Raw genomic sequence first — 25,014 nt, 5'->3', positions numbered from 1 at the left:
GATGATAAAAAAAAGGAAAACAGAAGAGAAAAAGAAAACTAACAAACCTAAACAAAAATAAAGCAAAAAATAGAGAAATAACAAAAACACAAAAAAAACAAACAAATCAGGAAAGGCAAAGAATAAAATAAACTCACTACAAACAAAAAAAAGAAGAAAACAAAACAAAACAAAACAAAACTGAATAACAAAGAAGAAGAAAAAAGGAGAAAAGAGAAAGGAAGACGAAGAGGAAGAAGGAAGAGGAAGAGAAGAGAGGAAGAAGGACACAGCAAGGGACGCATAATGGCGGTCGAGGTTCATTCTTCAGCTTCATAATTAAGTTGCACCGAGTTTTCTCATTAGCAGAGAACAATTATTTATCCGATTTCAAACTTGTGGTGAGAGTAATCAGCCGTGTTGGGAGAAGAGGAGGAGGAGGAGGAGGAGGAGGGTACCATAATTTACCTGGTGGTCTTCAGTTCCTATCTTCAAGCAGGTAAGAGAGAGAGAGAGAGAGAGAGAGAGAGAGAGAGAGAGAGAGAGAGAGAGAGAGAGAGAGAGAGAGAGAGAGAGAGAGAGAGAGAGAGAGAGAGAGAGAGAGAGAGAGAGAGAGAGAGAGAGAGAGAGCAGAGGATAATAAAGTAATTGAGGAAAAAGATAGCAAAGAATGATAAATAGGAAAACTGAAAGAGATGAAGATAGAAACAATGAGAAGGGAGAGGTAAGAGGGACGAGAAGGGGCGAGAAGGGACGGGAAGGGACGCGAACGGAAGGGAAGAGATGGGAAGAGACAGGACAGAAAGGGAAGGGAAGTGACAGGAAGGGAAGGGACTGGAAGGGAAGGGACTGGAAGGGAAAGCATCATTATCCAAACTTCCTGGCCCGTGTACCTGCTCAGCTTGGCCAGGCAGTGAGGGCATTGGTGCATCCAGACATGAACTGACAACAATCTCCAACTTGACTGTAACGTGTCTGGTGCTGTCAGCCTCCTGGTGGTGGAAGTGGTGGTGATGGTAATGGTGGTGGCGGCTGTTGTAGTTGATAATGATGAGACTACTAATAATAAAAGTTTAAAATACGCACACTTCAACACATCACAAAGCTACACACCACCACCACCACCACTAGCACCACCATCATCAATAGCAGGTAAGCACTGGGTTCTAGCTTCACATTACAGCACACTTCACCCCTCCAATCCACGCCCGTCAGCAACACCGCGATAAACAACGAGGTAAAATAAAAAAAACGACCTCACTTTTGTATGTCTGCCGAAGAGAATCACACCTCCACTACCCTCCCTTATGAAAAAAAGGAAAAAAAAGTCAGTCAGAGCAGGACACATGACAAAAAAAGTGTATTTATGTGCATGTATATCACCCAACGGGGGAAAATATTCGTGGGAGGAAAAAGCACGGAAAAAAAAAGGTTAATAGCATCAAAACATGGGTAGGGTAACATTATGGGGTCAGATTGGCAACAAGGGGCCTCTGTTTTTACTGTGGGCTTATTGGGTTGGGAGAGAGGGTCAGTTCGGGGAGAGACTGTGTGTGGGCTGGGAGTAGGAAAGGGAGGAGGTAGGGACGGGAAGGAGAGAAAAGGAAAAATATGAAAAGAGAGAGAACCATGACAGATACTATTACAAATATGAGGAAAGGAAGAAAAGGAAAAGAAGAAGAGGAGACGGAACAACAATAACAACAATAACAACAACAACAAGAGGAAAGAGAAGAACAACAGCAAGAAGCAAGTGAGTTTGTAATGAAATCAGGTATGCGAGGAAAGAAGAGGGAGAGGAAGGGAGGGAGAAGTGAAGAATAAGGAAGAAGAAAAGAAAAAGAAGACGCGAGGATGTTGCAAACCAAGGTGAGCGAGAAATGAAGTAGAGGGGGAAGGAAATATGAAGAAGAAAAAGAGGAAAGAGAGGCAAGGTTGTGATGAGATGAGATAGGAAGATAAAAATGAAGAATAAGGATGAAGGGGAATGAAAAGAGAACAGAGGAAGAAAAAGGCTTGGTTATGAATACGTGATGCGGATAAGAAAAGAAATACGGAGATAGGAGAGAAGAATAAGGGGAAAAAAAAACAATAAAGCACGAAAAGAAAGAAATAAAGAATAAAATGTCTTAGAAATGAAAAGGAAATAAAAAAATAAGACTAGATAAAGAAAAGAAGAGAAAATTAAAACACGTGAAAAAAATAAACGAAAGAAAATAAGATGTAGAGATGTAGAGCCCTTCTCTCTCTCTCTCTCTCTCTCTCTCTCTCTCTCTCTCTCTCTCTCTCTCTCTCTCTCTCTGGTGGCAGTGACGTTTCAGGTGTCAAGAGAGAGAACCCAGACATGGCCACGCTCACTTCACACCCAACAACAAAGGGTTATTGACACGGGGACCACGAGAGACAGGATGGCGCGGGGAGAGAGGGAGAGCGAGGGAGCGAGAGGGAGAGTAGGGCGGAGAGGTCGAGAGGGGAGGGAAAAATCTGTTACTACACACACTGCCAACGGTCTGCCTAAGATAGTTTGGTGCGCGGCAGTTTGTTTTGGTAGAGTACAATTACGAGAAGGCTTTTGATCTCTCTCTCTCTCTCTTGCCGTTGCGGTGGTGGCAGAATCCAGTCTCTCTCTCTCTCTCTCTCTCTCTCTCTCTCTCTCTCTCTCTCTCTCTCTCTCTCTCTCTCTCTCTCTCTCTCTCTCGCTCTCTCTCTCTCTCTCTCTCTCTGGAACCGTGGGACAAGACGAGAAAAGAATTAATAAATCGTTTGGTGTTGATCTTCACATCTCACACCTGAAGAAGATGACAGAATCCAGGCGCCTCTCGGGAGAACTTAGCCTCTAGACGAAAGAAATGAGTCACAGAGAAGGGCAAGAGAGACGATATGTTCCTCCCTCGCTAGCCACGCCGCCTCGCTACACTCCCATCACAGTCAACCGCACCTGTCGCGCCTCACACCTGCTTAATTCACCTGGAGCGTCTCTTCACCCCACACCTAATACACCTATACAGGGTCGCGTTGAGTTACATCCTCGACACAGCGCACAGCACACTTTTTCTTTCATAATACACTGGAGGCTCTTCCGTGCAATACACCTTTTTTATTCTCTCTCCCTCCCTCTCTCTCTCTCTCTCTCTCTCTCTCTCTCTTCCTCTCCCTCTCTCTCTATCTGTACAAAGGGATGCGTACATTTCTCTATACTGTATACATCTGGTAGAATTTGTGGTGTATACTGTTTAGATACTCTTGTTAATACATGTTAAAATCCACTCGTTACCTCATACATTTCGCCTTAAAATATTATGATTTTCTATACTAATACATCTGATTAATGTTACGAAGCTACACCCAAACGCTTCACAGCCTCCCTCAGACTGCCGCTTACTGTTCACACACACTTATTAATGCATCTGTTTAAATACCTATAGAAAATAAATTCCACACAAAAAACGCACCTTAAAATACACCTACATATTAGAAAACTACACCCAAACAACACTACCTCTAACACACACACACACACACACACACACACACACACACACACACACACACACACACCTTGTCTCCCTCACTCCCTCCCTGCCATTCTTCATCCTTCCCACGAGCACACCCGCGCACCCACACGCATTACCGTCACACACACACACATATACTCGTAACACCTCCCGGGGAGCCTCCAGCCCGGCGCCTTTTATACACTATAACAACAACTCATCGCAGAATCTATGAATTTCTAAAAGCGACGACGAGGGCTTGCATTCTAAGCGACCAGGAGACAGCGGCCAAGTTTATGCGCCCTGTTAAAACACCCGAATGGCCGCGGGACTCATACACGACGGGAAATACTGTGCAGAAGCATAATAATTGTTCCGTCACAGCGCAGGGACACTTGCAGGTGAGTAGCGAGCGCGGGAGGGGGAAACTAATGTTATGTCCCGCAGTAAGAGTTGAGGTGTTAAGTGCGGCGCGGGAAGGGGAGAGGAAGCAAAGTGGGATACTGGAATACTGTGAGGGAGTAAATAGTGTCATGGAAACGGTCGTGATCCGCAGTTTAAATATACCAAGTTCCGTCATTGTTGTTGGTGTGAGGAAAGCAACACCTGGAATCTCTTGTGTTCTGATAGTGAGAGTGAAAATACTGATATATTGCGCTACGGTTCGTCTAGTAACACAACGGGAAGTGAAGGATAACATACCAAATAGTCTAAATAAACGTATGAAAGTAAGGTATTTCAAAATTTACTCTCTGGATCAAATAACTTAATGGATGAAAATGTGTTGGATTATGTCAGGTTAGGTTAGGCCAAGTTAGGTCAAGTTAGGGTAGGTTAGGTCAAGTTAAGTTAGGTTAGGTCAAGTTAGGTTAAGTTAGGTCAAGTTAAGTTAGGTTAGGTTAGGTTAGGTTAGGTTAGGCCAAGTTAGGTCAAGTTAGGGTAGGTTAGGTCAAGTTAAGTTAGGTTAGGTCAAGTTAGGTTAGGTTAGGTCAAGTTAAGTTAAAGGGAAAATGACGTTTAGCGATGATTAAGGGGAATAGAATGAGACGAATCTGAGAGGCGTGAGGAGTACATTAGGTTAGGTTTGGTTAGGTTAGGTTAGGTTAGGTCAAGTTATATACAGAAATAACCACTACACGTTCAGTAATGGTTCCAATATAGAAAAAACAAACATAACAGGACGAGATTCAGAGTTGTGAGTTAGGTTAGGTTAGGTTAAGTTAGGTTAAGTTAGGTTAGGTTAGGTTAGGTTAAGTTAGGTTAGGTTAGGTTAGGTTAGGTTAGGTTAGGTTAGGTTAAGTTAGGTTAGGTTAGGTTAGGTTAGGTCATGTTAGGTTAGGTTAGGTCAGGTTAAGTTAGGTTAGGTTAGGTTAGGTTAGGTCATGTTAGGTTAGGTTAGGTCAGGTTAAGTTAGGTTAGGTTAGGTTAGGTTAGGTTAAGTTAGGTTAGGTTAGGTCAGTTTAGGTTAGGTTAGGTTAGGTTAGATTAGGTTAGGTTAGGTTAGGTTAGGTTAGGTCAAGTTAGGTTAAGTTAGGTTAGGTTAAGTTAGGTTAAGTTAGGTTAGGTTAGGTTAGGTTAGGTTAGGTTAGGTCAAGTTAGGTTAGGTTAGGTTAAGTTAGGTTAGACTGGATTATATAAAGACAAAGCATACACACTCAACAATACATCATGCCATAAAAGATAAGCCCAGAACGACTGTGCGAGGAGTGGAGGGCGGCGGCCAGGTGTGTGTGTGTGTGTGTGTGTGTGTGTGTGTGTGTGTGTGTGTGTGTGAGGTGGGTGGCGCCCCGGGGAGCTGCGTCCAGGTTTATCACACTCATACATAGCGATAATGTCACCAGGCAAATGGACCCAAAGATGCCAAGGAACCGTGAACCAGAATGCTCTCACCTGCGTATATACCTGCTGCACTCCCTCCCTCACCTGACCCTCCCACACTCCCACCTGTAACTCTCCCTTCTCATCCAGGTTTCCTCGTATTAGTCGCTATTTTTCTGTTTTTGTATCTTTATTTCGTTCCTTCTCCTTGTTCCTTTCATTTTCTCCACTTGTTTTTCTTTCTGTATATCTTTCTCCTCCTCCTCCTCCTCCTCCTCCACAGCTTCACGCCACGCTCCACCCCACTCAGTTCTCAGTTTGTCATCACGGGATTTGAGCAGCATTTTGTTTCAGTTGATCCCGTTCATCCCTGGCCGCTACTTCCAGCTTTATGAAAGGCTTTTAAATGAAATCACCAGCGCGAAGCAACACCCCTCCGTGCACAGCAGTATTTTCTTCCCCCCACCCCCCACCGCTGGTTGGAGTGTGTAGGTAGGGGCGCTCCCACGCTGAAATACAGTAAACAAAACGCGGTAATAGTTGTGCACAGTTTCCCTCTCACTCTCTCTCTCTCTCTCTCTCTCTTGAAATGGTCGGCCATGGCTGTCTGTGTGTGTCTGTGTGTCTGTGTACGTGTGTATTTATTTCATTACGCAATTTTGTCCGTTTCCTAAGGCTTCTTGTCATGTCAGTTGCACGGTTCCCAATGGCCAGTTGTTATTGCTACAGTTACTATTGTTATTGGTGATGGTGGTGGTGGTGGTGGTGGTGGTGGTGGTGGTGGTACAGGAGCAGACCACAGTACCGGCAAGCACTTTTTAAAGATGACGTGATGAAATACTGACTGAAGCCTCAATGCTGTATATATATAATTTCATATCCACTTTCACCTTATTTTCATTGATAGAAGAGGAGGAGGAGGAGGAGCAGGAGGAGGAGGAGGAGGAGGAGGAGGAGGAGGAGGAGGAGAGGGAGGAGGGTGACGACAACGAGAACGAAAAGGAGGAGGACGTGGAGGAGAAGATGGATGAGAGAAATGAGGAGGAGGAGGAGGAGGAGGAGGAGGAGGAGATGATGAAGAAGACTACAATGAAGACAAAGTGGAGGAGAACGTGAATGAGAAGAACAACAACAACAACAAGGACGAGAAGGAATGAGGACAAGGAGGAGGAGGAAGAGGAAGAGGACAAGATGCGAAAGCAAAAAGGAAGAGGAGGATGATGATAACAAGAGAACAACAACAACAACAACAAGAACAACAACAACGAGGAGGAGGAAGGAGGAAGACGAGAGAGAGAGAGAGAGAGAGAGAGAGAGAGAGAGAGAGAGAGAGAGAGAGAGAGAGAGAGAGAGAGAGAGAGAGAAAGAGAGAGAGAGAAACACAATCACATTACACACCCCACAAAAAAATACAAAGAAAGTAAAAAAAAACAAAAATGAGAAAAAAAAGAAAAATGAGAAAAAAAAAAAACTTTCCCTAGTAGTTTTAATGGCAGAAAATTCGTCGTGCAGGTAATTCGGATGTTTTCGGTGTTTGTGAAAATGACCATCCAAGCTGACAAGCGATACAGGTAATTGGTTCTCCCCACCCCCCATCCCTCACTCCTACCCTACCCCCACCACCCCCCCTTTTTTTTTGGCTGCAGGTAAAGGTGCGGGATCCAAATTAGTGATGCAGCCGATACATCAAAGCAGGGGGGGTGGGGGGAGAGAGGGAGAAGGAAGGAGTGGAGGGGATGGAGGGAAGGAGATAGTGGAGATATGGAGGGAGGAAGCGTTTCAGGATACAAACATGAAGTATAAAAGCAAAACGGAGGAGGAGGAGGAGGAGGAGGAGGAGGAGGAGGAGGAGGAGGAGGAGGAATGGAGGAGTGGAGGAAAGATAGTGGAGATAGTGAGGGGAGAAGAATTTCAGGAGATAAAACAAAAAGTAAAAGCAGGAGGAAAGGAGGAAAAGAGGGAGAGGAGGGGAGGAACGGAGAGAAGGAAGAAGAGGATAAAGAGATAACAGGAAGGAATGGAGGTGAGAAAACGACGAAAAATGGAGATAAGGAAGAAGAAAAAGCCTTACGACAAGAACATGAGACATCGAAACAGGGAGAAGAGGAGAGAGAGGAGAGAAGAATAAAAGGATGGAGAGGAGAGAGGTATGGACGGGTGGAGAGAAGGAGGGAGGGAAAGACTGATGGAACGGAAGGATGGAGATATTGAGAGGGTTGGAGAGAAGAAGAAAGAGCAGATAGTGAAGGAGGAAGCGCTTCAGAAGACACAAACAAGAAGCACTGAAGGAGAGGGAGCGAGTGAAAGAAAACGGGAAGCATTAACAACCCAAGCAACAAGAGCAACAATAGCAGTTTGTTATCGCAGAATTGGACGGATCATTAATGTGTCAACCGAAGCTGTTTGTTCACCACCCTTCGTATGCTGGCGGGGTGTCACGGGGTGGGGCAGACCACACTCGCATCTCAATGACCAAGCGTTGTAACCTGCCGGTGCTAACTTTTTTTTTGTTTTTTTTTCATAGCCAACAATTATTAAAGCAAAATATTCCTTTCATTTATTTCCACTTGTGTGTTTGTGTGTGTATGTGTGTGTGTGTGTGTGTGTGTGTGTGTGTGTGTGTGTGTGTGTGTGTGTGTGTGTGTCTTTTAGAGGGGGAGTAGGGGGAGTGAGGGTTAATTAATAAAATGTAATTAGGGTTTTTCTGTATTTTTTTCATATTCCGGATTCCTGTACGTACGTAGTTGGCTGGTCATTAATAAGTTAGCTTTTAAAAATATTCAAATAAAAAAAGTACATATGTAATCTTGGGGTTTCAATTTCATTTTATCACTAAGTAGGGGAATGCAGTTAACAGTCTTTAACAAACAACAAAAACAACAGAAAACAAATTATCCTTGCATCTTCTCATTTCCTTACCCATATTACCCTCCATGGCCAGCCTTCCCAACGCAACAACAAGTGGGAACAAGCAACAAGCATTACCAAAGAAAACCATTAAGAAAGTATCAACCAACGAAAGACGAGGAAAAAAAAAAGAAAAAAGAAAAAAAACAGGAAACTTTACACTTAAACTTCCTCACAACACAAAATTTCTTAAACATTTATCGCGGAGAGAGAGAGAGAGAGAGAGAGAGAGAGAGAGAGAGAGAGAGAGAGAGAGAGAGAGAGAGAGAGAGAGAGAGAGACTTTTTAATACCAATGCCCTTGAATGTAAGCCCTCTTTACTTTCTCCATCACATCTCATTTGAACCAATCACACCCAATGGCTTAATAGCTTCATCCACTCCCCTTCAATAAATATATATGAGCCACTGCCGTAACTCCACCACCACCACCACCACCACCACCAAGCTTCCATGGGCCGGCCACCAACACCCTTTGTAAACTTTCTCCTTAGAGTTGCTACTTGGACTAACTCCTACAGCCTTGAGTACCCTGCGCGATCCATCATTCTGTGAGGCTGGTGACGCTTGTGAATCCCCCCCCCTCTCTCTCTCTCTCTCTCTCTCTCTCTCTCTCTCTCTCTCTCTCTCTCTCTCTCTCTCCAACAACAATGGAGAGTGAGTATTACTGTTATGACTGTCTTAATGAGAGAGAGAGAGAGAGAGAGAGAGAGAGAGAGAGAGAGAGAGAGAGAGTATTGCCTGGCACCGATGAAACACGCGCACTGTATAGTTTCTAGTCCACGTCACACAATGGGCTTTGAATAACCGGCGGTGTGGCCTTTGTGTTGCCATTGTTTGCCTAACCCGCCACTCCGGCCGCCGCGGCGTGATGGCCTCCGTGTAGATGATTACTCCGTCATAACCCTCAGTACAATGTTACGACGGTCAGTATTGGAGAATCAAACACTAGGCACTCCTGCTATCTCGGTAAAGGGGACAGGTGTTCTTGGGATGAGTTAAAAGGAGCACCGCCATCTATCGGCAGGCTTCCTTGGTTTGGTTAATACAGTGTCATCTAGTGGAGAGATTCTGAAGTCTTCGTCACCATAAGGAGGAAGAGGCACTCGAGTAAAGCGTCCTCTATCAGCTGCTTGTGGTTTGGTTTTGCATTGCCATCTAGTGGAGGAATTCTGAACCATTCACTGTCATTAAGAGGCGAAGCAGCTTAAGTAACCCATCCTTTATCAGCAGGTTCTTTTAGTTTGGTCTTTGCGCTGCCATCTAGTGGAGGAATTCTGAACCATTGAGGTCATCAGGAGGCGAAGCAGCTCGAGTAGATTTTTCAACCATAAGTAGTGTTAATTGACAAAGCAGCTCGCCTATACTAACCCGGCGTTATTGATCCCGACACACCTGAGTCACGTAAAAGTTTCCAGGTAAAGTGTTGTTGTTATTGTTATTGTTGTTGTTGTTGTTGTTGTTGTTGTTGTTGTAGCACGAGGCCTCAGCAGTGGTATGGCGCCGCCTCTCCATGTTGGCCAATTACAGATATACAACAGTCCGAGATTTAGTGATGCAGGAGGATCAAAGGGGCTGATGGATGCATGAAGATGATCCTGAATAATGAATGACAACTTTGCAGATTAACCATGACGTGAATTGCTGGATACAGATGGATAGGTATTAATGCTACTCATACACGACTGGGTAGACAGAGAAATGTGAAGACGATCTGACATTTAATACAATGAATAAAGCTATAGACACGTAGTTAGTGGGGAGCTTAAAAATGGACAGGTAGGCACAAATCATATACTCATTCACAACTGTACATAGAGAAATAAACATACGACTTAAGTGATGAAATGTACACTGAATAAAAAGACAGAAATACAGTCATATACTGATACAGAGAAGCGAATTGTGACTGGAGACCTTAAAATAAATGGACAGACACACATAGTAATTACATACAACTACAAATAAAAAGAGAAATGGGCAGCCGACATAAGTTACAATATTTAGTATGAAAAAGAGTGAAATGTAGTCATATACTGATACAGAGAAGCGAGTTGCTATCAAAAGCTCCACCAGGCATGAAAACCAGCGATGTCGAGACTCAGGCCACGCAGGAAACCAATAGGATGACCACTGGACTACGGATGGCCAGCGGAAGAACCGTCAAAGACACCGCAGCCTACAAAAAAATTCCTCTGGTTATTATTCTAACATGATACAGCGACAGTGGCTTTGTGCTGCATGGAAAACAATAAATAATAAACTGAAACGGAGAGGGCCTGGGGCGGGGCTGGGTCGGACTGGGCTGGGGGTGATGGGTGGCGAGGGGAAAAAGAGGGGAAAGAGGGAGGAAGGGCTGGGAGGAAAGGGAGAGGAACTGGTGCAAAACTGTGCTGACATGTACCGTGCCTGCGGGGCTGTGCACTGCTGCTGCTGCTGCTGCTGCTGCTGCTGCTGCTGCTACAGTACACGTTGTTAATTTTAATTGTATTTCTTTAGAGGTGCATTTAATTGTTTATCGGGCATTTCTCCTGCTACTTGTAAAGCTACTACTACTACTACTACTACTACTACTACTACTACTACTACTACTACCACTATTACTGTTACTACTAATACAGCAACAACAACTACTACTACTAATACTACTAAGACACTTGAAATAAATTGTGGTAAAAGGAATTATGAGGGAATTATGATGACAAATGTGATAACAACGAGGAAAATAGTTTAAATTACTCTCTCTCTCTCTCTCTCTCTCTCTCTCTCTCTCTCCTAGACACGACGCAGGGGAGGGGGGTTGTGTCAAGGTCAGCAGGGCGCGTCTTCCTGCTTAGAGAGCCATTTATGTCAACACGCGACGCCCACCACCACCACCACCACCACCACCATCACCACCACCTGCTGTGCCTCTGTCTGCTTCCTCACTCCTTCACACTTCAGAACTCATCACTACCTTTATTTAATTTAGCTTTCACTGTTCCCTTCACTGTCTGGTTCCTCATTCACACTTTTAATTCCTTCACACTTCATCTACATTTATTCATCACCACTTATTCACTGTCTTTCACTGTTTTTGTCACTATCATTCATGACACTCATTCTTCCCTATCATTCACTCAATCACTCACTTTACTCATACAAAGGAATGCAAAGGAACACTGCCAGATGCTACTCATACTTGTTACTCCCTTAAATATACTTACTCATCGTTATCTACATATTTACATCTCATAACACACACTATCATCCAGATTTTACACTTATACCCTCTCTTCTACACTTACTAATCATTCAATATACTCCACCCATCACTATCCTGGTCACTATCACTCACAAGACTCACCATCCTCACTTAACAGTTTCACCTACACACACTTACATGTAAACCTCTCATACACTCTGCCTTTCACTGCCTCGGTCACTCACAGTCATAACACCCTCATTGTTGCCTTTCCCACATACATCACGCTCACTCTCACCCTGGCTATTACATCCCTGGCACCCTCCCTTCTCCCTGCCACTGGCCACCCTTCCTGTCACCCGTCTGTGGTCATCAGTTATTTGTGGGGGTTATCTTTGCATCTCTCTCTCTCTCTCTCTCTCTCTCTCTCTCTCTCGACGTGTCTTCTATATTAGCTTTCATATTTAGCATTAAATTACAGTGGCTTATTGCAAAGTCTCGTAAGGGTTAGTAAGTCTGCTGCTGTTTTTTTTCTTCCTTTGTGTTCCTTGTATGGGGACTGTAGGACTAGTATGATTGTTAGTGCTGGTAATTGGGTAGTTTAGCGATTTGAGTTGTTAATTTTGGTGGTTTTAATGTAAGTAAGTCAGACTCTTTCGTATAGGTAGAAAATTTGACTGTTCTTCAGGAGAAACACACACACACACACACACACACACACACACACAGAGAGAAAGAGAGAGAGAGAGAGAGAGAGAGAGAGAGAGAGAGACTGGACTGATTTATGTGTGTGTGTGTGTGTGTGTGTGTGCGCGCCCGGCCGTCCGTCAGCCCGAATGAGTGAGTAGACACAGGGATGGAGTGATCGACCCCTTGACATAATTACAGAGTGACGCATTGCCCACCGCAGCTCCAGCCCACCTGACCCATGTGACCCACCGACCCACCCACCTGACGAGGCAAGGGTGACGTGTCCAGACCATCGGAAAACAAAGTGGCGGGAGCGTTTTGGCGGCTGGCAGTTGTGTGTTGAGTGGACAATACGAGTGCAAGAGAAGAGAGAGAGAGGGAGGGAGGGAGAGAGAGGGCGTGAGGAGAGAATTTCAGAGGGTGAATGAGGTAATGATAAACAAAATAGTCTGTCATATTGCACTGATTACTCTCTCTCTCTCTCTCTCTCTCTCTCTCTCTCTCTCTCTCTCTCTCTCTCTCTCTCTCTCTCTCTCTGTCTCTCTCTCTCATTACCAGCGGCCATTGAGGCAGAAGGGAAGCAGTTCACCGGACAGCATTTTCCCGCTCTGACATCTCCATCAGGAAGCAAATTGGGTGCGCCGCGTCATTACGAAGGTGGCGCCCCGTGTGTGTCCGGCTGGCCGCTGCCTCGCCCGCCTGCCACTCTGCCATTACCCTGCCTCCTCGCGCGTAAAATTTCCATTAATATCAACTAATTAGAGCGACGGGCGACCGGTGGGCAGCGCGGGAGAGATGCTGTGTCGGTCTGGTTGACTTGGGTTGACTTGGCTTGGCTCGGTTGATTTACCACCAACACCACCACCACCACCATCATCACTACCACCACCACCACCAACAGCATCTCTCATTAAGCCTCCCCCTCTCTCTCTCCTCCTCCATTTTATCTGGTTTTTCCTCTTTCCTCTCCCTTCCCCTCCCCCGCTGCGCCGCCACGGGAACAGGTACACACAGGTAAGGGCTTTTAATTAACATACCTGCCCTCCTATTGTGGGTTTTCACTACGCTGGGAACAATATTTGCGACACTGATTTTTTTATTCAACTCTATCTCCCTCTCCTTGCGTAGCGGACCGGGCGGGGCGGGGCGGGGCGGGGCGGGGCGGAGCGGCCGTGTGTCACCCAGCAGAGGGGACATCCAGCAGTGTTTCATGTTGCATTAAAAAAATCCCCACGTGAAATATTACATCTTGGTAATTATTATTTTCTGCCGGATAAATATGTTTACTATTTTTCGTGGGTTTCCTCTTGTTTTTCCGTGCCGGTGAAAAAGCGCAGGTTCACTTTTTTTTTTATTATTTATTTATTTATTTTTATTTATTTATTTTTTTTTTACGTACGTTTGCCGAAATATATAATTTATTCTCGCCCCTCCGCTCAGCGAAAGTAAACTATTTTCATAATGAACCTTTACACTGGAAAATCATAACCGATATTATACACTAATTAAAAACTGAAAATTAGAAATGTAAAGAGCTTATTTATTATACAGCCTTTTTTTTTTTATTATCTAATGTGAATCCAGCGCACAGCTCGTCGTGATCAGCGAGGCGGCGGCTGAAGGTCTGTAATCCTCAACGTTTCCACCTTTATTTATGGTCAATTCAACAGATCCACGTCTTAAAGTACTCAGAGGCTGAACAAAAAAGTTGGTACATTCGTCATTCTACTGCAATTACATGTTTATATATTAATTTAGCTGATCTCCTTTTGAATCATTCGAAAACTTAATTAAATACGTTATGTATATTTATCCCCATTGTATTTCCCTTCCATATTTGTATTAATCTAGCTCACTTCCTCTTAAATTACTCTCAAGCTAAATAACTCTTGTACATTTCTCATTCTATTTCACTTTCATGTACGAGTATAACTGCTTCCCTCTTCAATAACTCCGATGGTGAATGAAGTACATACATTCATCAGCATTTTGATTCACTTACATTTAACTCACTTCCTCTTAAATTACCCCGAAGTTAAACAAGTACCCACATTTATCACACCATTTCACTTGCATGTCTATATCAACACAGCTGCCTTTCTCATACGCATTACTCTCAAGCTGAATGAAGTATACAGATTTAACAGCATTCTACTCCCCTTATATCTGACTCACTCCCCCTTGAATTAGTGTGGAATTAAATAAATGCAAGCAAATCTATTCCACATACAAGGGTGATATATTCAAGTCTCAGGATAGGACTAAATGCAAGAGATATAAAGAAAACTCCTTTTTTAGATACAATGCTACGTAAGTTTATTATTCTACTTCATCTACACGTCTACATCAATTTAACTGTTTCTCTCTCTCACATTACTCACAGGCTGAATGAAGCGCGTACATTTAGCAGCACTCAGTTCCAGTGGGTGGTGTAAATGCAAGCAACACATATACATTTCAGTCCCCGCTGCCATAAAACACACAGCCGGTCTTTCCTCATCACCACCCTGCTTTAACCGGGAGGAAAATTCCCTTGTACATAAACTAGACCTGCTATTTTACCTTCCTTTATTTTCTAGAACTCAATTAAATTATGTTCAGCACTAGTGGGGTGACTAACCATTATTTACTACTATCGGATCGAGAAACCATTAAATTTAGCACGAACGAGACGAGAAACCATTATATTTAGCAGTAGAGTCGAGAAACCATTAAATTTACCTCTAACAAGCCATTCAACCGTTACTACGCACTAACAACCCAACCAACCATTATATTTAGTACTAACAAGCCCACTAACCATTAACACACCTAGTCGACCTATCAACCATTAATACCACAAAAAAGCGAATCAACCAACCATTTGACACTAACAAGCCACTCTACAAACAGCCAGGTAACCGCGCAGCAACCAGAGGGAAAACGAGAGGGAAACCCGCGCCTCTCCCCAGGTCAAGAGTGTCTCAGGAATGGAAATAAAATGCAGTCAGTCACGTGGAAGGAATGATGTTTAGAGGGAAACCTATGTAATATTTTCCCCGTGGTTGGTCTTACCGTGGCCCTGACCGTCGCTATCCCTTTCTTTCCCCTTCCCTTTTCCTTTTCTTCTATTCTATTCCTTTCCTCTCCCTTGTTCGCTTTTTTTCCTTCTTGTTCTTCTTTTACATCTGCGTTCCAAACTTTTTTTTTTCCATTTTCCTTCTCAGTTTCTTATCTGTTTCCCTCCTCTTTCTTTTTCCATGCCTCTTTTTGGTTCCCTTTATCAATAATGTAGTAGTAGTAGTAGTAGTAGTAGTAGTAGTAGTAGTAGTAGTAGTAGTAGTAGTAGCAGTAGTAGCAGCAGTAGTAGTAGCAGTAGCAGTAGCAGTAGTAGTAGTAGTAGTAGTAGTAGTAGTAGTAGCAGTAGCAGTAGTAGTAGTAGTAGTAGTAGTAGTAGTAATGATAATAATAATAATAATAATTTCTAACACTCACCTACCCTCCTATACACACACTAGTCTTCCTCCCCTCCCTTCTCATCCGCTCCCACCACCTTCCCCCACACCCTTCCCCCTTTGCTGGGCTCGTGAGGTGAAGGTGAAGCTTTAATTAGCAGGCAGGCACACCTCACCTTCATTAGGGACACACCTGCGGCGCACACCTGTTGGTCGCGTCACCTTTGAACAGCCCCGCGCCGCCCCTCACCTGCACCTCTTTGTGATGCTAATGCTATTACTCCACTGCAAAATCCTCTCGCGTCAGTATACAGAAAGAGAAAAGAATGGATGTAGAATTGAAAAAAAAAATAATAATAATAAGTTCATTGCCAATATATACAGACAATATTTCGTAGCTTATATAAATGACGTTAATGAAACCAATAATAAATTTTACGTCTCTCTTTCGCTACATTCCAAAAGCTCTGGATGACGTGACACGGGTTTTCAAGGGTGCTTTTACGGTTCTCGTGATATTAAGAGGAGGAACACCCTTGAGAACCCGAATAATCATTTACGAGGCCTTGGAAAACGGAGCAGAGCCTTTCTGAACACAGGGCAAAGAACTGGAAACATTCACAACAATACCTGCATCCATCCGTCACCTGGCCTCACTAAATCATGCATTAGGGCACCTGGCTGTGAATTTAGTGCCTGGCGCCATAAATATGCAGGCCCGTGTGGTGATGAATTGATGCCACCGCGACAGAACATATTTTTGGAGACGTGAGTAAAATGGGACAAAACATCACGAGTGCCTAGTTATTTATGGCGTTCCGCGGCGGGGTGTAGGAGCAACGGGCGCGGGAAATTACAAGGCTGGTGATGCATGCCCGAGGAGGGAGGAAGAGAGGAATTTCCCTCATGAGAAGCAAGGAAGGTGCAGCAAGGCCAACGCGGGTATTAATGGCAAAGGAAGCAACGGTTAGTTCGATTTTGTTGTTTTAGTCTTAGTTGTTATGAATTGGTTAGTGTTGTTGGTTCATCAAGTAGGTGATTTGGGTGTTACTTTCTTGTTGGTGTTTGGAAGAGAGGGGTTAGCAGGATTAGAAGGGGGAGGAAGAAGAGGAGGAGGAGGAGGACGTGGAGAAGAAAAGAAGGCGAAAAACAAGAACAGGAACTAGGACAAAAACAAAACAAAAAAAAATAAAATAAAATAACAAAAAAAGAAGAACAAGAGAACAAGAACAAAGAATAAAAAAACAAGAACGAGAACAAGAGGAACATGGGGAACAACAACAATAACAGCCACCACTAAAATAGAAAAAAAAACTTAGGATGACAAATAAAAAAAAAAAAAAAGAGGAACCTGTTGCTGTCACGTACACTACATACAGGTAAGTCATTGGGATGCAGGAGACAAAAGCAACTTCACCTGGCGTCCAATTATGTGGGGCACTCTAGCAAGCACCTCCAGGCATAGCGTTGGAGTATTTACCGTCAGCATCATTCTGTTCTGACCTTATTTTCTTCATCTCGTGTATTTGTGTGTGTTGTCTCTACCTCTCTGTGCCTCTCGCGTGCATGCATGTGTGTGTGTGTGTGTTCGTGTGTTCGTTTTCCTCCACGTACCTAAAGGAGTATACTAACTTTTTTTTCCTTTCTCGTGGGTTAAGCATAGACATGTGAAAGCAAGGCGAGTTTACAGAGCACTTGTCTTTCGTTACGCCTCCAGTTAGGCATCCCTGTTATGTGTGAGTGGGTCTTCTAAGCCTCCAGTCATGCATCCCTGCGTTACTCCTTCACCGTGTCATGCAATGTGTGTCTTCTGGTGAGTTTCGAGTCATGCATCCCGGGGTTATATTGAAGGCAAAAGGGTCACGCCAACACCACTCTAAAGGGAGGAACAAAGGGCCAGGTCAAGGCTTTTATTCTACGTAAAGGGATCAAAGGAGTATTTTGATCACTTTTCTATCACGAGGTCACGAGGAGACACGTCACGGACACGGAAATTCATAAAAGTACCCAGAAAATTCATAAAATCGCGGAAACGAATAAGAAATGAATACAAATCCCTAGAAAATGAAAACAAAATCACCAGAAAATTCATAAAATCGCAGAAATTAATGAGAAATTCACACAAAAAATAAAATCTCCAGAAAATTAAAAACTAACGAGAAAATCAATACGAATCACAAATATAGGAATAACAATCACAAGAATCAATAAGACCTAGAAAATTAACACCCTCCCCCCCTTACACATTCCGCACGAGCCAAAGTGGGAAGGGAGAAGACAAATGAAAGAAAAGCAGAGGAGAGAGTGGGAAATTGAGATTAAATTAGAGGAAATAACAAGGTTTGAGAGAGAGAGAAAGAGAAAGAGAGGAGGGGGGGAAAGAGGAGACGAGGAAATTACAGAAAGAGAAGCAGAAAACAGAGAAATGAGAGAAACAGAAAAAGCCTAAAGAAAGAGGGGAAACAGAGAGCCAGAGAATAAAGGGAGGAAAAAGGAGGAATATTGAAGGGAAAAAGAAAGCCGTCTGGTCTGTCTACCACACGTCAGTAACCTCGACAAAGTTACGACGGTGAAAAATAGCCGTTTCATTTGTAAACTTTGGAAAATTGTTGCGAGAGAAATTTTAATAACTACGTGTACCAACAGGAAGGTGAAAAATGTTACTATTCATCAGCCTCATAGTCACCTAGTTTGTGGTATTGTGATAGTAGTAGTAGTAGTAGTAGTAGTAGTAGTAGTAGTAGTAGTAGTAGTATCATCATCATCATCAATATCACCATCACCGCCATCACAAACACCACCGCACTGACAAAACATTAAAAAATTACGTAAATACAAAAAAAAAAACACCTTCAAATCCACTTGTAATAATAATAATAATAATAATGATAAAACAAATACATATATAGAAAAAATACGTCATCATTTTATACTTTCCTTTTTCATATTAAGGTACAATTTTTACGGCACAAAATTTAATCATTCGGTAGGTAGCTACACTTAATTAGAGCTTCTAGCCCCATTATACCTGTGGGAATGTTAATTGTCACCTGGTTAGGGAGCTAATACATTTTTTTCCCACGCAGGGAGTTACCTTCAGAGAGAGAGAGAGAGAGAGAGAGAGAGAGAGAGAGAGAGAGAGAGAGAGGAAAGGGAGGTGGAAGAGACAGCCAGGAAGACAGACAGACAAACGCACAAACAGATAGACAGACAAACACACACACACACACACACACACAAACACACGAACACACAGACAGACAGACAGACATAATGAAAAAGAATATATACAAGCAAAATTATGAAGGAAGATGGAAAAAAAAAGAAGAAAATAAGAAAATAACGCCAGAAGAGAGAGAGAGAGAGAGAGAGAGAGAGAGAGAGAGAGAGAGTATTAACAGGACCGCGTGAACACTTATTTCTCTACTTATGTCTCTACAGAGGGAAGGTAGCTGTGAGGGGAATGAGGGGAAAATGGAGACGAGGAAAAGGGGAAAAAGGGAAAATAAGGGACAAAAGAAGAGATGAAGGGAGACAAGAGACGCAGATGAGAGCGAAGAGGGAAGGGAGAGAGGGAAAGAGAAAGAGGGAATATAAAGAGGAGAGATAAGGTTAGAGGGGGAATAGGAATGAGGAGAGAAAAATGAGAGAGAGAGAGAGAGAGAGAGAGAGAGAGAGAGGAGAGAGAGAGAGAGAGAGAGAGAGAGAGAGAGAGAGAGAGAGAGAGAGAGAGAGAAACTAAGAATAAAGAGGAACAGAAAGGTTAAGAACACACAGAAACAACAACAACAACAACAACAACAAAATCACACACGCACGTACATAAGACACAAAACACTCACTCTTGCTCTTCTTTTGTTTGCTTTCTTCTTAACGCCACGCCGCCTGTCCTCCCTCCCTCCCTCCCTCCCCCACTCCCTCCCTCTCTTCCCTTCATCTACATCTTTACAGCTCCTTCCGTTACCCCGCCCTACTGCTCCTTCTCCTTCTGCTATTCACATTTCTCCCCTATTTTTACTCCTTCCCCCCTCCTCACGCCCCCTCTCCTCCCCCCTCCCACCCTTGGCCGCCCTGCCCCTCCTCACAGAGCCACCTATCCATGACTAAACTTTGCACCGTAAGTCTCGGTCCCTTTGCCTTCCTCGTTTGGATTTACATACGAGTACATCCTAGGCTCCTCCTCCTCCTCTTCTTTCTTCCACTCCTCCTCTCCGTATCTTTGTTCCACCTCACCACCTATTTAGATATTTTCAGTCTTCTCTTCCTTGTTATAATTTTTTCTTTTTTTTTGCTTATTTTCTTCTTCCTCCTCCTCCTTCTTTTTTCTCTTCTCCCTCCTTCTCCTCCTCGTGATACGCTCATATCAGTAACGTCACAGCGCTGTCCTGTAAACACACACACACACACGAGAGAGAGAGAGAGAGAGAGAGAGAGAGAGAGAGAGAGAGAGAGAGAGAGAGAGAGAGAGAGAGAATTTTCCACAGCATACTAATAACTTGTCAATCATTAACAGTAATTTAACAGTAGTAGTACTAGTCTCTCTCTCTCTCTCTCTCTCTCTCTCTCTCTCTCTCTCTCTCTCTCTCTCTCTCTCTCTCTCTCTCTCCAGCGTTAACACTCTCATTGCCGCTTCTCACTCTCTTTTTCTCAACCGTTTATCTCCTTGGTATTTTCCTTCTCCTTCTCCTCCTTCTCCTCCTCCTCCTCCTCCTCCTCCTCCTCCCAGACAATGATAAAAAGAAGGAAAAAAAGACCATTGCTGGGGAAAAAAAAGGCAACTGAGTGTACTTAATCAAGAAGTGAAGGGAAAGAAGGAAAGAAGAAATGTTTAGAAAAAAAAAGTTCAGGGTTCTTAAACTAGAGTGTGAGGAAAAAAAGGAAAAAAAAAAACAAAGATGAGGGTTAGGAAATAAGGAAATCTAGCATTCTTTACCTAAACTGCAGGGAAAAAAGAGAAAAAAAAAGCAGAGATGAGAGCCAGGATTAAAGAAAATGTACAAGGGAAACAGGATAGACAAAACACAAAGAAGAGAAGTGGAGAAAAAAAAAAGGAGGAATATTTAAGGGAAAAAAAAGGCGATTACGGTAAAAAAGGGAGGCGAGTTTAAAAAAAAAAGAGAATTTACACGTATTTTTCAGGAAGAAGGGAGAGGAAGGGAGAATATCTTAGTGCTAGGCCTCTCCCCTTCAGCCTTTCCTTAGTGTATGTAAAGAGGGGAAGATAAAAATTACCAAAACTATAAAAGGAAGGAATTACAATTTTTTTTTTAGTATCCCAGAAAATATATTCGTTTTCTTCTTTTTTTTTAATGGAGGACAAAATGTGGAAAACAAGTAATGTGGAGTGAACGAGATGTGGAATGGAAGTAGTGGAGGACGTGCTGTGGAATGAATAAAGATGTAAAATGAATAAAGAAATGTTCAATATAAAGGAATATAAATAAATGTTCTTTTTTTCTTCTTACTTTCAAGGAATTTTTATCTGCATCTGCTTTTACGTATAAATTAATATTTTTTTTCTAATATCAAAGGGGTTAATATTTTTTTAATCCTTCCTGTAAATAATAACGAAGCGTGATATGATAAAAATGTTAATATACTCAGCTGAAATTAATACACAAGAAAATAAAACGGGAATTGAGGCATAAAAATTCTCTATGTACGCATTTTTGTTCATTTAACTGATATGCAAGGTTATTTTATATGGCTAGAAATATATGTTTTCGTTCATAAGTAATATTAATGACCTGTAAATTCTCTGTTACGTCTTTTATCTTTAATGGTAAAAAAAAAAAATAGACTATGTTGGCATTTTTGTTCATTTCTGCAGCTATTTTGACGTTATTAGTATATACAAGGCTCCTTCAGATTGGCAGAAATAAATGTTTTACTTCATAATTGTAATAGTAATCATTTGCAAACATTATAATATATTTTTTACTAGCACTGGAAGCATAATAATAATAATAAACTATATTCGCATTTTGCTTTGAATTCATGCTGCCAGTTTGATGCTACTAATACACTGCATTACTTTAGACAAGCAGAAAATAAATTTTTTCGTTCATAATGCAATATTTAGTGAATTATAAACGCTACGAATCATGTTTATATTTGTAGTAGCACGATAAAAATATACTAGGCACCTATTTTCTTCTACCTCGCGTCCTCTACTCTCTTTCATTTACACGGTGGAAACAAACCCACTCATGCAAAATAAATGGAGCGAAGGAAGGGGAAAATAAGAGAACAGGTAGATACACAACAAACGACCTTCGATAACCCTAAAAAAACAAGCGAACCCCCCCTAAACTCAAAGAAAAAGCGAAAGAAAACTCAACATACGTCTTGGGAGGCCGTTAATGCTCCCCTTACAAGAGAAACCTGAGAGGAAAAAAGGAAAATAGCGGCGCTGCAAAAGAGGAGGGAGGAAGTAGAGAGAAAACATTACTACGAAAGAAAATTACTCCCAAACATTCGCAAAATTATCCCAGAGTAACAAGCACACAGTTGTACCTAAGGGCGAGAGTCTGTCTTAAATTGAAGGTATTATTTACAGACTCGTGAAGGCTCCATTTAAAAGTGAAGGGATGATACCTCGAGCCGTGCATACATACGTGGGAGGGAAACAGGGATGTGCTGGGAAGGTGGGAGAGGGAAAAAGTACAGGTAAAAGGTGAAAGGAAGGTGAAAGGTAATAGTATCGACTGAGGAATGATGAAAAGTGAGGAGCAAAGGCTGGAGAGAAATACGAAGTGGCAAAGTTGATGGGAAAGTGAAGGAAAAAGAGTAAGAATTGTAAGAGGAGGAGGAAGAGAAGGAAGAGGAACTAAACACGCAGCTACAATAGAAAGACAAAGTTAGAGAATGTGGAAACGAAAGGAAAAATAAAGGTAAAGGTGGTGAGAGGATGAGAGGTGAGGGTGAGAATCGAAAAAAGGAAAAGAAGTACAAGAGGGTAAAAGTGGAAGACAAAACAGAGATAAATGAACGTGGAAACGGATAGGGAAAAAAAAAAAAGTCATGGAAGGTGAAGGATGAGAATAAGAACTGAAGAAGGAGGAATAAAAGTAAAAAAGAGATAAGACACAGATCCAATAAAGGGAAGACATAAGAAGACAAGGTGAATTGAAATAGAGGTAGAAAATATAAATAAAACAAGGAGATGGGAGGGTGAAGATTAAGAGTAAGAACTGAAGGAGGAAGGAGAAAGAGAGTAAAGGGGAAGAGAATGGAAGGATAAGACAGGAGCGGACAGGACGCGTGGAAAGCGAAGCAGAAAGATAAGGAGAAAAAAAAAGATGATAGGAGGGGGAAGGATAAAGGTAAGAATTGAAGGAGGAGGAGGAGGAGGAGGAGGAGAGAAAAGACGGGAGGGAGGGAAGACAAGGATAGGTGAGAAGTGAGGAAACTGAGGCAAAAAAGGTTGGAGGAAAAAAAAAATAATGGAATAAGAAAAAAAAAATGGAGGAGAAGGAAGAGGAGAAAGAGAAAAAAACGACAAAAAAAAAAACTCAAGACAGCTACAGGTGGGAAGAAAGACAGGAATAGGCGAAGGGCAATGAAACAGAGAAAGATCAGAATAAAAAGGAGATAGAGAATGAAGGAAGATAAAAAAAAATGAAAGAGGTCGAGACAAGAGACAGAATAAAGTTGATAAACATTGGAGGGGAAGACAAGAATAGGAGAAAGAAACACTCGGAAATAAAATAGAGAGTTAAAGATTAAAAAAAAAAAAAAAAAAACGAAGGAAAACGGAGAAGAAGGCAACGATTCACGTAAACAGGGAATACAACTCGTCCATGTTAGACCAGAAGGAACAAAACACAAAGAAAGCACCAAGAAACCAAATATTCCTGGAGTTTTACCAAGAAAAGAAATTAACTTCTCTCCATACCTCCCTCTCCCTCTCCCTCTCTCTCTCCCCAGGGGCGCGGTTCCCCCGTTGTCTCTGTCCCTGCTACAAGTCTTATGGGGGAAGAAGGAGGGGTGTTAATAATTTAAGACATGGATGACACGCTGCTTTCTTCTTTCAGAGAGAGAGAGAGAGAGAGAGAGAGAGAGAGAGAGAGAGAGAGAGAGAGAGAGAGAGAGAGAGAGAGACTGCAAGAAACCAAAGAACACATTCCTCTTTAGATCTCTCTCTCTCTCTCTCTCTCTCTCTCTCTCTCTCTCTCTCTCTCTCTCTCTCTCTCTCTCTCTCTCTCTCTCTCACCACATCGAAATACATCAAAGTTGGCAATATTGAAGGAGTTCACCCTCAATAACCTTGTGTGTGACTTTTGAACGACGTTTCCATACGAGCAAAAAAGACGGAGGGATTGGCAGGCACACTTAACCTTTTCCCTCCTCCTTCTTTCCCCCATACACACACACACACATACACACGCGCACATACACACACACCGCATCGACCGTAGCGTGTGTCCGTTGAATAATTCTGTGGTTTAATGAAAGGTATACAGGTGCAAAGATAAGAATAATAAGCGGACAATGCCTCACCACGCGCCCATTGTGTGCCCTGCTAAGGAGAAACAATACATGGAAGCTGCAATTACTTGAGGATTATAAGAGATAGGAAGGGTATTTTTTAAAGGTAACAGGGAGACTTAGTAATTATTGTCGTTATTAGGTGGCTTATTTCTACGTAACGTTAAGTAAACAAGGGATTAGGGACGTGAAGGAGGATCTGTGGGTGAAGGTTTTGTAAGAATAACCTAACCTAACATAAAATAACGTAACTAACCTAATCTAGCCAAGAGTAACCTAAACTAACCTAACCTAACTTAACCAAACCAAATCTAACCTAACCTAACCTAACTTAACCTAACTTAACCTAACCTAACTTAACCAAACCAAATCTAACCTAACCTAACTTAACCTAATCTAACTTAACCAAACCAAATCTAACCTAACCTAACCTAACCTAACTTAACCAAACCAAATCTAACCTAACCTAACCTAACCTAACTTACCCTAACTTAACCTAACCTAACTTAGCCTAACCTAACCTAACCTAACGCAACCAAACCTAATCTAACCTAACCTAACCTAACCTAACCTAACTTAACCAAACCAAATCTAAACCAACCTAACCTCCTAACCTAACTTAACCTAACTCAACCAAACCTAAGTAGACCTAACCTAACCTAACCTAACTTAACCTAACCTAACCCCGCACAAAGACAAATCACCCACAAAGCCTCACAATTCACAAGCAACCTTCCATTAACAACCCCAACAACCTTCCAAACAAGAACCACCGTAACATTTCAACAAAGTCAGATTTTCGCCCCTCTTTTAGTATGGCAATCGTAACTCATCTCCCTAACTAATATTAAGCCTTTATATCACTCAGGCAGAATAAGCGGCCAGCCCTACACTCACGCCCCCGCACTGTGAACGCAATCATTTATAGGCGCAGCAATGTTATAATTATCGTGGTAATATAAGTAATGGTTGGTTGTCTGCACCACTGCCCAGATATTCCATTGAATGCTGCACTGTTT

Source organism: Scylla paramamosain, chromosome 30, assembly GCF_035594125.1.
Source record: "Scylla paramamosain isolate STU-SP2022 chromosome 30, ASM3559412v1, whole genome shotgun sequence".
NCBI classification, from domain to species: domain Eukaryota; kingdom Metazoa; phylum Arthropoda; class Malacostraca; order Decapoda; family Portunidae; genus Scylla; species Scylla paramamosain.
The sequence above is the reverse complement of the archived record's forward strand: the minus strand, read 5'-3'. Positions refer to the sequence as shown.